At 47.2% G+C, this 17,721-nt stretch overlaps 1 protein-coding gene across 8 annotated transcripts in view; it reads right to left on the minus strand.

The window, feature by feature from the left end:
- Positions 1–17,721, minus strand: part of LOC119965900 (catenin delta-2-like) — a 1,408,928-nt gene that overhangs the window by 488,580 nt on the left and 902,627 nt on the right. The gene's annotated exons all lie outside the window — the stretch shown is intronic.

A 17,721-nucleotide genomic window follows, 5' to 3' on the forward strand; every position in this document is an offset into this window, starting at 1 on the left:
GGCGGTCTTCACTCTTTCACTGTGCGGGATAAGTTAAAAGAATAGGTGTTTGACGGTTGAGGTGTTATAAGCCGTGTTGCCAGTTGCTTGAATTTGCTTTACGGAGAGAGTTTGCGACATTTCTAAGTGCAAATTTCACTGGAACAATACCGAGGCAGCTCCGTAGCGTCTGCCATCCTTCAGGGAGCTTGTTGGAAAAACTATCCCCCGCCCTCTCCCATACCTGCCCCGCTTATCTATCCCCCCTCCCCCGCACAGGCATTAAGAATTTCTGAGTGCATTTTACGCCGGTTGCCTGTTGATTAGCCATCCATTGAAAAATTGAGTGTCAGTGGCAACGCGGGAGGAAGTGCATATCAGAACAGATCTCAGGCCTGCCAATTGCGTGTGCATGACAACCACACATTTTGGATCTTGAGTTTAAAAACAAAAATTTGCTTAATAAGTAGCTAACCATGTCATAACTTCAAGGTATCCTCCACTGGAATAAGTAAAGCCTTGGTACCAGAATCAAGTCCTTTGGCCTACCTCCATCTTTGCATTTCCCGTTCCCCCAGAGATTGACCGCTCCTCATGCCACTCGCCCACTTAGCCCACCAGTTCTCAACTCACCCTTGCCAATCGTACACTTTGCTTCCAGAATCTGGTATCTCCACAGCTTCTGAAGCCTAACCCCAATCTTTACCTTTGTGTCTGCCTAAGTGGCCTCACCCAGAATTTGTTCCACACACTGCGACAGGGCCCATTTCGCTATCATGTCCTGGCCTTTTTCAACCTCACAATGGCCCTATACTGCTTGGCCCACACACGTCTGCGCTTCGCCTATCCGGGGTCTGCATTCTTCATTTGGTATTGCATAAGTCAACGCCAGCCATCTGCAGTGTGAAATTAGATACTGATACTTTTTCTTGAGAATAGGTTTATTTACAGACTGTAGCATTACAACCCAGCATTCTCTTTTTACTCTTTTGAGTTTATCAAACAAACATAAGATCAAATCCATTAAATTTAAATTAATAACCCATCTGGACCTGGCACTGGACCTGAAGAAACAAAATCCAAAGAATTTTACCCAATCAAATGAAACATGTTATTTGGGGGGTCAGTGAATCTTCTCCAGTGCCCATCCGTGGGAGAGGAGTCCACTTCTTTTGAATGAAATTAAGTATCAGGAAATTGAACAAAAACGACAGGGGATACAGCCCCTGGTGAGGCACTGGTAGCCAAAACAAACTGACAAAGGAAATTACTGGGGGTGATGAGCAATCTCTTTTAATACCCTTAGGGGTATGACTTTAAACAAAGGGCAGCACGGTAGCACAGTGGTGAGCACGGTTGCTTCACAGCGCCAGCGTCCCAGTTTCGATTCCCAGCTTGGGTCACTGTCTGTGTGTGGAGTCTGCACGTTCTCCCCGTGTCTGCATAGGCTTCCTCCGGGTGCTCCAGTTTCCTCCCACAGTCCAAAGATGTGCAGGTTAGGTGGATTGGCCGTGCTAAATTGCCCTTAGTGTCCAAAAAGAAACGTTAGGTGGGGTTTCTGGGTTACAGGGATAGGGTGGAGGTGGAGGGGCTGAAGTGGGGTGCTCTTTCCAAGAGCCGGTGCAAACTAGATGGGCCGAATGGCCTCCTTCTGCACTGTAAATTCTATGCCAAATAGTCAAATTAACAGAATAAATTAAAGTGATAGCCCCTTAAAGGGGCACTTCAACAGAATAAAACTCCAAAACTTATCTAACTGAATCAAAAATATGATTTTTTTGGGGCTGACAAACCATTTCAGCCATTTTGGGTATGAACTCAAAACAAATGAGTAAATCAAACTGAAGTCATCGCCTCCTAAAATAGCACTACAAAGTCTCACTTTATACTCTTGAGTACCAGCAAAACAAATTAACCAGTTGAAAAAGAGCAATTAAACCTATTGATAGCCCCTAAGGGGCACTGTAACGAAAGAAAACATTTAAAGGACCAAATTAAATTAAAATGTAATTTTGCGGGCTAATGATGCACTCCAGCCCCAGTGGTGCACACGGGTTGCGGGAGAAGTCTCTCCTTATAAGTACTCTAGGTAGTGAATTAAACAATGCCCTTAACCTATGTATCTTAACAATATTTCAAGACTGAATTATGCCTGTGCACCCTGCTTCCTATTCCCCAGCCTAACCCCATTTTGCCTCAATTTCACGCTAGGTTCTGGCTCATCTGATCAAATCTGGGGGTTGGAATAATGAGGCTTTTGCAGTGGGCAAGAAGTAAAACAAACTGGGGTGGGATTCTGCCGTAATCGGCGGGATGGGCACCTTAAGGGGCTAGGCATGCCCCGAAGTGGTTTGCGCCCTGCAAGCCAGCAGGGAAGAGGCTTGGCGCCACGCCAACCATCGCCTAAGGGCCTCAGCCGGCCGGCGCAAGTCGGCGCGTGTGCGGGACCGCCGGCATGTGGTGGCGTCACCCCGGCGCATGCGCGGGAGCGTTGATCTCCGCATTCGCCATTGAGGAGGACCACATCGGCCGATGCGGAGGAATAGAATGCCCCTTCGGCACAGGCCCGCCCACGGATCGGTGGGCCCCGATCACGAGCCAGGCCACTGTGTGGGCACCTCCCGGGGCCAGATCCCCCCCCCCCCCCCCCGTCCCACCGAGAACCCCGGAGGTCGCCTGCACAGCCAGGTCCCGCCGGTAAGGACCTACTCCAATTTACGCTGACGGGACTGACAAAAAACAGGCGGGACTTCAGCCCATCGCGGGTCGGAGAATTCGGGTGGCCCCGGGTGGTGGGGAGGGGGTGGTGGGGAGGGGGGTAGGTGCGTTGGAGGGGGTAGGGGTGGTTGGGGGGGGTTTGGGGGCAGCGGCGTGCAGAGAGGGGGGGCGACGGATGCCCGGGGCCAACGCACCGTCGCCCCCCCCTCTGTACGCCGCTGCCCCCTACCCCAACCACCCCCCCTCACCACCCCTACCTCCCTCCAATGCCCCTACCCCCCTCACCACCCCTACCCCCTCCCCACCACCCCTACCCCCCTCCAACGCCGCCCCCCCATCTCTCGCAATGCCGCAACCCCCCACCCTCATCGCCGCAACCCCCCCCTCATCGCCGCAACCCCCCCCTCAACGCCGGTACCCACACCCCCAAATGCCGGTCTGTCTCTCTCCTCCCCCCCCCCAACGCCGGGTCTGTCTCTCTCCTCCTCCCCCCCCCCAAATGCCGGTCCCCCATCTCTCGCAATGCCGCAACCCCCCACCCTCATCGCCGCAACCCCCCCCTCATCGCCGCAACCCCCCCCTCAACGCCGGTACCCACACCCCCAAATGCCGGTCTGTCTCTCTCTCTCCTCCCCCCCCCCCCAAATGCCGGTCTGTCTCTCTCCTCCCCCCCCCCCAACGCCGGGTCTGTCTCTCTCTCTCCTCCCCCCCCCCCCAAATGCCGGTCTGTCTCTCTCCTCCTCCCCCCCCCCCAAAACGCCGGGTCTCGTCACTTCCGCAGCGGGTGAAACTGACGCGTATCGCGTCAGTCAGCTGCTGGCCCCTCCGGGAACGGAGAATAGCCGCCTAAAAGAAGGCCCCCACGCCGGAGTCATCCACACCAATTTTGCTCGCCGGAAATCGGCGTTACGACGGTCTGCGGAGAATTTCGCCCCTTGTCTCTGACTCTTCGTCACCCTCTTTTGTGTGTGGCTTGCAATTTACAGATTGCAAGTCTCACACAAAAGACTTGTGCTACCGTGCTGCCCACAAGTGAATAGCACTGTGGCCTCACAGCGCCAGGATCCCAGGTTCGATTCCCCGCTGGGTTACTGTCTGTGCAGAGTCTGCACGTTCTCCCCGTATCTGTGGGTTTCCTCCGGCTTCTCCGGTTTCCTCCCACAGTCCAAAGATGCGCAGATTAGGTGGATTGGCCATGATAAATTGCCCTTAGTGACCAAAAAGGTTAGAAGGGGTTTATTACAGTACTTGCTGGGTTAAAAATAAACAAACTTGTTGCTTCGATTTTCCCATCAATAATTGGCTCGGACTGTCCAATTGAGGATTTGGAAGGTTCGGATCAGCTTGTCATAATTAGAACAGACACTGGTTGATTCTTCTGTAGTGAAAGAAAGAGTGGGGAAAGGAATCAGGGCAGTGAAAAAAAACGAGGGATAACAGTAAGAGAACATTGAACATACAGTGCAGTTACGGGGATAGGGTGGAAGTGAGGGCTTAACTGGGTCAGTGCAGACGCGATGGGCCAAAAGGCCTCCTTCTGCAGTGTATGTTCCATGTTCTCTTACTGTTATCCCTCGTTTTTTTTCACTGCCCTGATTCCTTTCCCCACTCTTTCTTTCACTACAGAAGAATCAACCAGTGTCTGTTCTAATTATGACAAGCTGATCCGAACCTTCTAAATCCTCAATTGGACAGTCCGAGCCAATTATTGATGGGAAAATCGAAGCAACAAATTTGTTTATTTTTAATCCAGCAAGTACTGTAATAAAAGGGAGGCAGCAAACAGCAGAGCTTGCTGCAATGGCCGATTGATCAACGAGATGGAAAAAAACGTCTGCTCGACTGAAGGTATCCGTTTGAAAAGGCTCGAGGGCAACGCGGCTTTCTTGCCACTTTTCACTGCTGTCAGGGTCATGTTTAATCTGCACTGTAAATTCTAGCTGGTCATTAACAGGTACAAATAAACAGACTTCAAATTGCGACAGATCACACACTTCAGCATTTGCGGTTAGCTTGCTCGCATTAGAAGTGCCATTCAAGGAATTTTGAGGTCACTCAGCTGTGAAAGGCCCCTGTCAGAGGATATTTTGTCTCTCTCTCGTCTGGACCATTAACTTTGAACACGTCAACTCCGAGAACAGAAACTCAACAAGGACACCAAACAAGAATGGGGAAAAAAAATGATACAGGTCTCAGCTCGGTGTGCACACATCAAAGGACAGAGGAGTGCATGGGATGCATTTTAATTTTTGTTTCAACATCACCTTTCTTTTCGGGATGTTATGCAGCCATTTTGTACACAAAGCACATCATCATCCCGACTATTCACCGAATATTAAAGCAGAGCACTAATTGGCTTTGACAAGAATGGAAAACCTGTCCAAAGGACTCACCCTCTGCAATTATCCATGCAAGAGACAAGGCCAATTACTGCCATCTTCAATCTTTTCACATCCCTTTAAAAATGTGCATATTTTCCAAATAAACAGCAGAAACTACAATGAGGGAAGTGTGCCACTCTTCCCCCCCCCCCCCCCCCCCCCCCCCCCCCCACTCCCACACACACATATTTACTTTACGTACCTGCATTTGGTTAGATTGATTAACTCCATCAGAATCTGGGCGCTTTTCTTGAAAGAGAAGATGGAGGGCTGACCTTTAAAAATTGTTATGGGGTTTGATATGGTAGATGTAGAGAAGATATTTTCACTTGAGGGAGAGACCTAAACTTGGGATCTGATATAAGGTAGTTACCAATACATTCACTGAGGAATCTAGGAGAAACCTCTTCACCGAGAGCAAGGGCTAGCTTAGACAGATAGCATAGGCACACTTAAGGGGAAGCTGGAAAATCAGACGAGGGAGGAAGGAAGTAAAATCCTGATAATTTAAGGGTTGGCGTGATGGCACAGTGGTTAGCACTGTTGCCTCACAGCGACAGTGACCTGGAACCTTGGGTGACCGTGGGGAGTTTTCATCTTCTCCCCGTGTCTGCATGGGTTTCCTCTGGGTCCTCCTGTTTCCTCCCACAGTCTAAAGATGCACAGGTTAGGTGTGTTGCCAAACTCACATTTGCGTGTGGCCAGGTTTTGTAAAGTCACTAGCAGCAGACGTCCAGAGATTTTAAAATCAGGATCATCATTTATTCACACACTTTTCCTGGAAAGGTTTCTCGCTGCTTCTCACACACACTGTGTACAAACCAGAAAGGAACAGCAAAAGAAAGGACTTCTACTTTTACGAATATTAAAACCAAACGGAATAGTTAACACTTCACGTGTTTCTAAGAGTCCAATAAGACGTTTTCCACTTGGGAGCTGACGATTGTCATAGCTGAAGGCAGCTTTTCATGGAGTTTCTTCAGGAAAAGAAAAGTGCAGAAAGTAGATTAGACAGCCTTGTTAATACTTGTAGAAAACTCAGGTTCTTTCATAAACAGACTTTCAAGGAGGCTTTAAAATATTAAGTTTTGGGGCTTGGAAAAAGGCTGGAATCTATAGCCTGATTTCAGCAGTTGCGAACCTTCTGGCCTTACTCCTGCATTCTGCAGTCTAGCAAGTAGGACTTTATAGTAAAAGGCTTTTCAAAATTGGTCATTGAAGCACGACAGAAAGCAATCAATTGTCCGTTCGTATTAACAGAATAGATTCCGCCTCTCGTGTTCAAAACCATGGACATACAATAGAGGCGAATAGAGATACTTAGCACTACCTTGTGCAGAATAAGTTTCACAAGTTCTCCTTTGTTATTTGGCAGGCCTTGAGGAAGAAAGTCTGAGGGATTGTTGTTGTTGTTGTTTTGTGGTAAGTCCTGACAATGGCAGGTGTAAACATTCCACAAGCATGTTGTCTAAGCATGTCCATTAGAATCCACTTTTGGAAACTTCCAGAAGCTTGACCAACTTGCAGTTCTAAAAGTCAGATGACCTGTGACGATCAATTTAAAGATCACCAGTGCCTTTTTAAAGGAGGCAAACAGTTTTTATTTAAACCCTCATATCTGCTCAGTATAACGGATATTGTTTACAGCAAACTACCCAGCCTTCAGAACAGTGACCACGACACCACACAACCCTGCCATGACAATCTCTGCAAGACGTGTCAAATCATCGACAGGGGTACCACCATTACACGTGAGAATACCACCCACCAGGTACTCGTGTGACTTGGCCAACGCTGTCAACCTCAAATGCTGCAGGAAAGGATATCACGAAGCATGGTACATTGGAGAAACCATGCAGACGCTGTGACAACAGATGAACGGACATCACGCGACCATCGCCAGGCAGGAATGTTCCCTTCCAGTCGGTGAACACTTCAGCAGTCAGGGCATTCAGCCTCTGATCTTTGGGTAAGCGTTCTCCAAGGCGGCCTTCAGGACGCGCGACAACGCAGAATCATCGAGCAGAAACTTATAGCCAAGTTCCGCCCAAATGAGTACGGCCTCAACCGGGACCTTGCATTCATGTCGCATTACATCACCCCCACCATCTGGCCTAGGCTTGCGAAATCCTACCAACTGTCCTGGCTTGAGACAATTCACACCTCTTTAACCTGTGATTATCCCTCTCTCCAGTTGCTCTGTCTGGACCTGTAAAGACTTAATTGCCTGCAAAGATTCGCATTCAAAGTATTGTCTTGCGTCATTAACTTTGTCCTTATATATGTTTCTGGAACCCACCTCTTCATTCACCTGAGGAAGGAGCAGTGCTCCGAAAGCGAGTGATTTGAAACAAACCTGTTGGACTTTAACATGGTGTTGTAAAACTTCTTACAGGAACAGATATGAGTAAGAAGCCTATTTATTTGCTTGTGCACAATTATCATATCGGATTCATTAAAACTGCAAATAATTTCACCTGATTATTTTAACATGTTTGTTAGTAATAATGCAGTTTTTTTTTCACTTAAAAGCCATGGCCCTTTTAGATTTCAATACATAGCTGAGAGTAAATATGGTACATTATATTCCACTTATTCCTCTGGTAATAACGACACTCCTCTCACGACTGCCCACATGACAGAAGGGCCTCTGTTTTAAGACGAGGATGTAAAATCCATTTGATGAGTCTTTGCAGGAACAAAATACCTGGGGGTGGAATCATACGCTGCCAGAGCCTCAGCTATATTTTTAACTTGCCAGCCATGCCATCTGTCACCCTGGTACCATCCCAAAAGCACATAAAGGAAGTCAAGCTGACTTCAATTCAAATGGCAACTAGCCTGAACCTTTGAACGGTTTGCTTTACTCAGTAGATGTCTAACTGTGTTTAAATCGAGGACTCAAATGAACCTCTTTATATTATTTAGCAATCACATCACACATCCTATAATACAAGCCCTAAACTGCAACAAGTTCCTCCAATAAAAGTCCAGACAACCTGTGGTCATGTGAAAGTCAATGCAGGCATCTTTACAAGAGAAACCTCTTGGACAGTAATTTACAGCAAAAAACGTGCAATGTTTCAAATACTTCAAAATGTATTCTATTTAAGAGTAAAGAAAAGAGAGCCTGATTGCTGTTACCAAAGAGATAGCTTGAGTCGGGAAATTTCCGGAGTTCGCAGACAGGTTCCTGTAATAAGTACCCCACTGGATGCTCTGTCTGCCCTGGGGAGTTGGGTGTGCCGCCCTGGCAAGCAGGTTGAAAGGGAAGACAAAATGCCAAGGCGGGATGGTTAAAAGGCCTTTCTCGGTTCGGCACTCTAACCCTCGTTCTTCATAATCCTTAACATCTCCTCGCCCTTCCCTGCACCCCCCCCCCCCCCCCCCCACATGCCATGGCTACTCAATGCCAACCCATGCCCTCCCAAAAGCCCCTATGGCACATCCATGCTAACTCATGCTCCCCACCCACCCCCACAGCCCCTTACAACTTTCAAGCCAATTCATGGCCTTTCCATTACCATTCACCCAGTGTACATGATGTAAGGTGAAAGTAAAGTCGCCATAATCCCAGCTGTATAGAACCAATGAACCTGACAGGAACAACAGTAGAAAAAGTTGTCCATTCATTATTATTTTCAGAAAAGGCTTTTCCCACAACACTATAAAGCGTCAATCAAACAGACCATTAAAGTATTATTAACAGAAGTTTCAAGCACAACACATCTCCTGCAAATAAACATTGAGACATTGGCTGAGGACCCAAAATTGAAGGATTGTGTTTGTGTGTTTTTTTACACCCTTTTTTGTTATTTAGCTTCCTCGGTTTAGAACATAGAACACACAGTGCAGAAGGAGGCCACTTGGCCCATTGAGTCTGGACCGACCCATTTAAGCCCTCACTTCCACTCTATCCCCGCAACCCAACAACCCGCCCAACCCTTTTAGTCACCAAGGGCAATTTATCATGGCCAATCCACCTAACCTGCACATCATTGGACAGTGGGAGAAAACTGGAGCACCCGGAGGAAACTCACACAGACACGGGGAGAACGTGCAGACTCCGCACAGACAGTGACCTAGCAGGGAATCGAACCTGGGACCCTGGTGCTGTGTAGCCACAGTGCTATCCACTTTTGCTCCCGGGCTGCCCAATACAATGTTTGTCCAATACAATGCCACTCCTCTCCCATAAGACCATCTGTCCCTTGTTTGTTTTCAATTTTGCATTCACTGAGCTTTGTTTTCCTATTAATACATTATGCTACCATACCTGTATGCCACTATCAGCACCTCTTCAGCCCTGCCCCCTTCATCCCCAATGGGGCAGAGGTCATGAGAACATATCCATATTGGACATATCCTCCTCTTCCCATGCATTGCTTTGCTGACTGGAATCCAGTGAATCTTCCGAACCCTGCTTTTCCCTCCCACAAGACCCATCGCCACCACATAATAAGCAACACCTTGCAGACAGGAGCCAAAATCTCCACCCTCCTTTCGACATCTTCCGCTCCCACCTCCTCTTTTCCGCCCCTCGACTACTACCCAGCACTCTTCCCCCCCATACCCACTTTCTCCCTTCCCTCCTCCTTTTCCCTCTTACCCCCCCTCTCCCCCTCTACCACCCCTCTCTCTCTCGTTCTCTCTCCTGGTCTCCTCTCACCTCCTTCTTCTCATTTCCCCCACCACCCTCCTTCTCCTGCACTTCACTCCCTTCTCCCTGGGCTTCTCCAATTCTCCCTCTCCACCCGACCTGCACTCTCTCTACCTCACTGCCTGCCTCCTTTTCCCAGGCTTCACTGTTCCAATTCAGTGACGCAACCCCTTCAACCTTGTTTGATTTGAACACTGTCCTTAGTCCCATCCATCACAACCACACGAGCTCAAGATCACACAAAAAAAAATACAAAGTGTCAAAAACACTTAGTGGCTTTGGCAGTATCTGTGGGGAATGAAATAAAATTAATGTTTCGAGTCAAATGCAATTTCTTCAGAAATGGAGATCAAACAGTATTGAAAAACATCCTCCCTGTATTTATCTTCCCATGCAGGATACATTTGAAAGCCTCATTAATACTTACTATCACTGATTAATACATTAAAAGAAGAAGCAAACACAAAGAATGGGCACTGATGTGAAACAAATAATTGCTTCCAAAAACAGGAAGCGATTATCAGTGGTAACCCTGAATGTTTTACAGCATTTCTACTGAGCTGTGACAGATTGATACATGAGGGGCCATTCAGGGTACGGACCTGTTGATAGGATCATATCCATATTACCTTTAGTAGAAGCATTGTAAATGATGAGGAGACTTCGATGAGCTTGTTCTGGGAATGTCAACTCCACTGACATGCCACCCAAGACGCTAAATTATGGACTAGATTTTCACAGAGTGGTGGAGACGCCATGCCTCATCCAAAATGGTACTGGGACCCTAGATCCAAGAGTCTGGCAGATGGTATTTTTGCCAGTGAGGTAACTGGAGTCGGATGTGACTCATTTCCCCCAAAACCCTCCTTTCCCCCTTCCCCTGCACTTCACTCCCCTTTCCCTGGACTTCTCAAATTCTCCCAGTCCACCCACCCTGCACTCTCTCTACCTCACTGCCTGCCTCCTTTTCCCAGGCTTTACTGTTCCAATTCAGTGACGCAACCCCTTCAACCTTGTTTGATCTGAACACTGTCCTTAGTCTCATCCATCACAACAACAAGAGCTCAAGATCACACAAAAAAACCCACAAAGTGTCATGGGGAAACCCAAACCCATAGGGGCCGTTTGAGCTCAGTCTCAAACAGGCCCCATTTTTGCTGGAGTGAAAGCCTTCACCTGCCCTGTGTAACTTAATGTTTTTCAAGTCGATGTGAATGACCATCACAGGTGAATAAGGCCGGTGGAACTGTCAATCTGTGAAGTTATTTAAAACTTTTAAATTCTGAAAAAAAACTTTCTTGGAATTGAATAAAATCAGTGGTTGCAATTTCAACAACCATTTGTTGAGATAACCGAAAGGGCTATTATAGCTTTACTGCTGTTTGACTGCTTTCACAATCATTATGATGGAGGGACGGGCATAAATTCACAGTTTGATTGACAGCCCTAAGAAATTAAACATTAACTGTCTTTGATATGGGATTACGTATTCAAATGTTTGTTATAACAGGGATCAAGAAGAGGAAGAATCTTAATTGAATTGAATGGGTTTTATCAATTGAAAATGAAATGAAAATCGCTTATTGTCACAAGTAGGCTTCAAATGAAGTTACTGTGAAAAGCCCCTAGTCGTCACATTCCGGCACCTGTTCGGGGAGGCTGGTACAGGAATTGAACCGTGCTACTGGCCTGCCTTGGTCTGCTTTCAAAGCCAGTGATTTAGCCCCGTGCTAAACAGCCCCTTGCAGTGTTTTTTGTAAAGTGAAGTCTGTAATAGATACTTAGAACATGATTTTATTTCATTCCAGTGTGGCTTCCGAGGTCTGCCTTTGTCTGCCTTTCTGGGGAGGCAGTGATGTGGTGGTAGTCACTGGACTAGTAATCCAGAGACCCAGGATGATGCTCTGGGGTTATGGGTTTGAATCCAACCAGGGCAGATGATGGAATTTGAATTTTAAAAAAATCTGGAATTAAAAGTCTAATGACGACCATGAAACCATTGTTGATTGTTGTAAAAACCCCATCTGGTTCACTAATGGAAAGGAAAAACTGTCATCCTTACTTGCTCTGGCCTACGTGTGACTCCAGACCCACAGCAATGTGGTTGACTCTGAAATGTACTCACGGCTGTGCAACAAATGCTGGCCCGACCAGCGATGGCCACATCCCATGAACAAATAAAAAAAGATACTGGGTAAATTGGTAAGGATCATATGAGGGCAAAGTGTGGGGGCAGGTAGTCATTGTTGGCATGAGTTGCCACTAAGTTGGCATAAGGGTCATGGTGCTGAGTGATGTCATGAGTTGGCATTAAATTGGTCTGGGGTTATAAGGGGTCATGCGGATGAATGGATGTCAAGGGTTGGCAAGGAAGACATGAGGAATTATTGGGGTGGGTGGAGGGGCATGGGTTAGCATAGAGTGTATGAGAGGACATTGGTGAGGGTGGACAGGTATGGGTAGCGTGGAACATATGAGTGGTCATTCGTGGTGGGTGGGGGCATGTATTGCCATGGTGGAGTGGTTGGGGTTGAGGTTGGTGTGAGGGTGAGGGCGACAGGGCCTAATATTGAATAAAACAACTGGTACAAAGTCCCAGAGAACCCAGGAGGGCCTTTTAACTAGCCCATCTTGGCATTCAACAACCTTGGTGTCTGTCTCTGAAATGTTTCTGGAGACAGTGTGCTTGACTGCAGCATGTGCCCCGAGAATGAAGATTGCTGAAAAAAGGGCCCTTTTTTGTCTTGAACTCATCAGGACATTTGAAAGAATATCAATGTAAGGAAAATCGACAAACTTATATTGTATGAGAAGAGAGTGTTGACTGGTTGGCAAGTGGACTTTGATTAGTCTAGACGTTGCCATGGAAATGCACCAGTTGATGGTGACTGACAGTTAGCTGCCAATCATTGTTTGAAATTTAAACCTGACAGCTTGACTCTGATTGGTCAATGTATTTCCCTGAGGAATAAACTAGTGATGGCTGCCACTTATTTTGTTTAAATTTCATTACTTGTGAATGTTTTGGTGAGTGTAAGATGAAAATCTTGGACAAAAATTACCTTTTATTTTCAGCAATACTCAAGTTGCTAAACTACCAAACGACTATCAGAATGAAAATCCCACAATTTGCCACACTTTTCCAGAGGTAGATGTGAAAGTTTTCCAAATTTGGCGCACCTCTCTTGTGAGTGAAAATCTGGGACTATATTTCCGAATGCATTCCTTTATACCTTGGAAAGCACTGGACCTTGGAAAGTACTGAAGGGGTTAATGGCATAATATTTACCTGTTCCTTTGAGAACCTAAGGTGTGGATTAAATGACACTTTTATTGGTGTCAGCACGCAACTGAAATGCACTTCCTGAACAGCAGTTCACGAATGAGAAGGAGGAAGCACATTTGTGCACTGCAAATGAGAGACACTTGAAAGGCTGCATTTTCATCTGTGGACCAGGAGCCCTCTTGTCTGGGTCACAAGTTTGTGAGTCTCACTTGAGAGAATTGAGCCTGAAATCTAGGATGACCCTCCAATACAGTGCCATCATTCGGATGTGATGTGATATGATGTGTTTTGTCCCTTCGACAGGTTACAAGGCTGGTTTAGCACAGTGGGCTAAACAGCTGGCTTCTGATGCAGAACAAGGCCAGCAGCGCTGGTTGAATTCCCGTACCGGCTTCCCTGAACAGGCGCCGGAATGTGGTAACTAGGGGCTTTTCACAGTAACTTCATTGAAGCCTACTTGTGGCAATAGTGATTGTTATTATTATTAAAATATTTCATTATACTATTTTAAAGAAGATCAGGGGTGTTCTCCCAGATGTTTTGGTCGATATTTATCCACCAACCAACATCACTGAAACCAGATTGTCTGTTTATTATCGCATTGCTATCTGTATTACCTTGTTGTGTGCAAGCTAACTATTGAATTCCCTTACATTACAGCAGTACTTCAAAAGTCCTTCACTGCCTGGAAAGCACTTTGAGTTGCTGAATAAATGCAAGTCTTATTTTCTTTATTCTATGTAACTGGTTTTTGAGCCCATAATTTCCTCGCTAATGAATTCTTTCAATGAAGCATGAAGTTCATGCTCCATAAAGTGTGGCTTACCCCTTAATATGACTTGACAAGTCGTTTTGCTTCAGTTCCCCACTGGGTAAAGCAAATCAAAGTTGTTAACAAAGATAAGGTAATAAATTATCGAGTGTTTCGACTTGTACTATTATCAGACGGCTCAGCTTCCTGTCAATGTTAAATTAAGGCGCCTAAAGTAGCTGAAGGTGGTGTTCTAGTCGTTGGCAGTGAGTTGGCATAATTGCCTTGACATCATCGCCAAATTAATGACTGCGGTCACAAAAATCCTCATCCACCAACGTTCAGAGAAATAGCAATTGGCCATTCAATCCCTTGAGCCTCTTCCACCATTCATTGGATCACAGTAGCTCAACTTAGTACCTTTGCCTATCAATCTCAGTTCTAAAATTTCCAATTAACCAAACCTCCATTTCTCTTTGGGGAGACAGTTTCGGATTTTCCTTACCCTCTGTGTGAAAACGTGCTTTCGGACATCTCCCCTGAATCCCTCTGTGTGACAAGGTGCTTTCGGACATCTCCCTGGAATCCCTCAGCCCTAACTTTTAATGTTGTGCACCCCTGTTTTAAGCTCATTCATCAGAAAATATAATTTCTCGCGACCAACCCGATTATTTCTTTTCAAAGAATATTCCCAGCCGAACCAATGGCTTGTAAAATTCTGACAGCTAAACGATCTTTTCGGAACTAACTGTACCCCCCTGCAACACCGAATGAGCTACATTAATCATCAGTGAGCTTCTGAAGCCCCCTCACTACGTACAATGTGGAACACTGACCTTTGAAAAGTAAATGTGTTCTGAACAATAGAATGTTCTTTATTAATGTCTGCAGCAATCAGCTGTAATGATTGATGTGACCATCAATTCACTAGAGACACGATTGGAAGTAAACTGTGGTTTTAATAGTCTTACAACTGAGCCTGCCTGCGACCAGAAGAACTGAAAGCAGGCTCACGGCTGCAGCATTTTACACTTCCGGCAGTGGGAGGGGCCATGGGCGGAGCCATGGGCGGAGCTAAGGGTGGAGCCCTGTAGAAGCTCCTCATCTCCCTCTATGGGCAGAGCAGCGCAACGGCTCACATACAGAGCCGACAAGGACATCATACAATGCAATGCAATACAGTGTGAATTACAATACAGTATGAATTCACCACAATGATTGAAAAAAAAAGATGCAGTACGTTTCACGGGCTCAAACAAGGATTGAGATCTGCAGTGACAATCGTAAACTGGCCCAGCCAGATAATCCTGAGATTGAGCTCTTCATTAAAAACAACAGTGTGACATAAAACGGTAACATTTTCCATTTAAACCAACCCAATTAATTCACTAATCGCTCATTTTTAAAAAAATCTGACAAACTTAACAGTTAATTTTGAGACTTTACATGCTTGACACTTAATTAGCTACCCAGAGTACACTCAGTGGCAAGACTGCTGACTCACAGCGAAGGTAGTTGGTAAAACAGCAAGGAGTTGCTTCCGGTGATGGTGATGTGCTGAGAGAACGCACATCAGGTGGCTCTCCTCCAAACCAGAATAAAAAAGGCACTTGTAGTCGAATTTGTGCCCAAATTGCGAAGACAAAACTACCTCAACAGCAAGAAGAGAATAACCAAGAAGGAATGGCAGAAAAATGGAGCTCGAGGGGTTGAAGAGATGACAGAATTGGCGAAAAGAACCGCGAGCAGCATGCGGATGAGACGGCGGACCCACGAGGTGAAGGGGCCCCGGCCACCCAGGAGAGAGGATGGCCAACGACCCGAGCCTCCAACAACTGAGTTTAAATAGGAAAAGCGGGCAGTCAGCAGACCTTAGGAAAGGGCTAGACCAGCCCCGGAATGGAACCCACCATACTAGCCGGGATAGCTAGAACGGTAAGACAGACAGCAAGGGGGACTGCGGCACACCTCCCGGCAGGGTGGTAGTGGCTAAACGGGGCTGGGGAGGGGGGGGGGGGTGCATAGGGATGGGAAAAGGGAAAGCATTTGGGGGAGACATGCAAAAGGTGATGCAGGGAAGGGGCAGAGGGAGGGGAATGAGCACAAAAGGAACAGAATAAGTAAAATGAGTTGGTTTTCATATGGGCTTCGGCGGGTGAGGAACAGTTTGAGGAAACAAGATGACTGCCCAAGAAGGCACTTTGGAGGATCCCTGAGCAAAAGGAGATGCCTGAGTGCAGGGGTGCACCCATGTGTTGTACACACAGTTGGCGACCATGTTGGGTGCCCCCTGGACAAAGGGAAACCCTGGAGCACAGGGGCCTGACCTCATTGTGAGTATGGTGTCCGTGGCCATTTGGACAGCCCCCTAACAAAGGGAAACCCTGGAGTGAAGGGGCGCGTCCACTAGGTAAGGATGGTTGATCCCGCAGGAACAGGGGGACAAAAACCCCCCAACTGGATTATCACCTGGAATGTCAGAGGACTTAGTGGCCCAGTGAAAAGACCCAGCATCTTCGCCCACCTAAGAGGTTTGAAAGCTGGCATAGTGTTCCTTCAGGAAACACACCTGAGGGAGAAGGACAGACTACGGGTAAGAAAGAGCTGGGTGGGACACACGTATCACTCATGTTATAGGATATAGCGGAGTAGCCATATTGATTAGTCAGAGGACGAGGTTCATTGCGGAAATCCCTAACATTGACACACATCGACTGATCATGGGAGGCGACTTCAACCATGTACAGGACTCACTGACATTGGTCGAACTCAGATCGGGGAAAAGGATGGGCATGGCTGGGAAAATTCATGAAGCAGATGTGGGTGATGGACCCATGGCAGTTCCCACAACCCAGTGAGAAGGATAGACTTCTTTGCTGTGGGGAAAGCGGTGCTTCCAGGAATAGTAAGGGCAGAATATTCCGACCAAGCTCCACATTACGTGGATGTGAGGTTGGAGACAGGCCGTGTCCAACGCCCCACAGAGCAGTTAGACATGAACCTATTGGCCGATAAGGTCGTCTGCCAGAAACTATCACAAGCAATAGGAGAGTATGTTACAAACAACTGAAACGGGGAAGTCTCATCTTCCACGTTTTGGGAGGCACTGAAGGTGGTGACTGTGGGAGAGATTATAGCCTACAAGGCCCAGAGATAGGGAAGAGAAGGGTGGGAAGGCAACAACTGATCGACTCCATTCTGGAGGTCGACAGAAAGTACTCCAAGGCCCCGACTGTACAGCTGTTGGCGGAGAGGAAAAAGCTACAGATGGACTTTAACCTGCTATTCACCAGGAAAGCAGCGCGCTGACTCCACCAAACATGGTGGACCTTCTACGACCACGGGGAAAGGCTGGCTGCCTACTGAGAAAGCAGGCAGCCACGAGGGAGATAGCGCAGATGAAGGATAGCAGAGGCAGACTGGTAATCGAGCTAAATAAGGTCAACCGAGCGTTTGAGACTTTCTACCGAGGACCATACACCTCTGAGCCCCTAGACAGGGACCTGGGGATGAAATGATTCCTCGAGGGGCTGGACATGCCAGTTGTGCGGGGCAATAGACGTGGGGAGCACTGGGAGGCATCACGGAGAGCATCGGCTCCATGAACGAGGGATGGCGCCAGGACCCGACGGGTTCCCGGCAGATTTCTATAAAAAATGCACCCTGGCCCCAAACCTACGGGACATGTTTGCAGAATTGCTAGCGAGGGGCACCTTGCTTCCTATGCTAACACAGGCCACGATATCGCTAACACCCAAAAAGGACAAGGACCTGATGGACTACAGATCAAACAGACCCATTTCGCTGCTTAACGTAGACTCGAAGAAAAGTGCAAAAGTCCTGACCAAGAGATTGGAGAACTGCATGCCAGAGGTGGTCGTAGAGGACCAGGCGGGCTTTGTCAAGGGTAGGCAGCTAACTGCGAACATCAGGCAGCTGCTGAATG

Source organism: Scyliorhinus canicula, chromosome 5, assembly GCF_902713615.1.
Source record: "Scyliorhinus canicula chromosome 5, sScyCan1.1, whole genome shotgun sequence".
Lineage (NCBI taxonomy): Eukaryota > Metazoa > Chordata > Chondrichthyes > Carcharhiniformes > Scyliorhinidae > Scyliorhinus > Scyliorhinus canicula.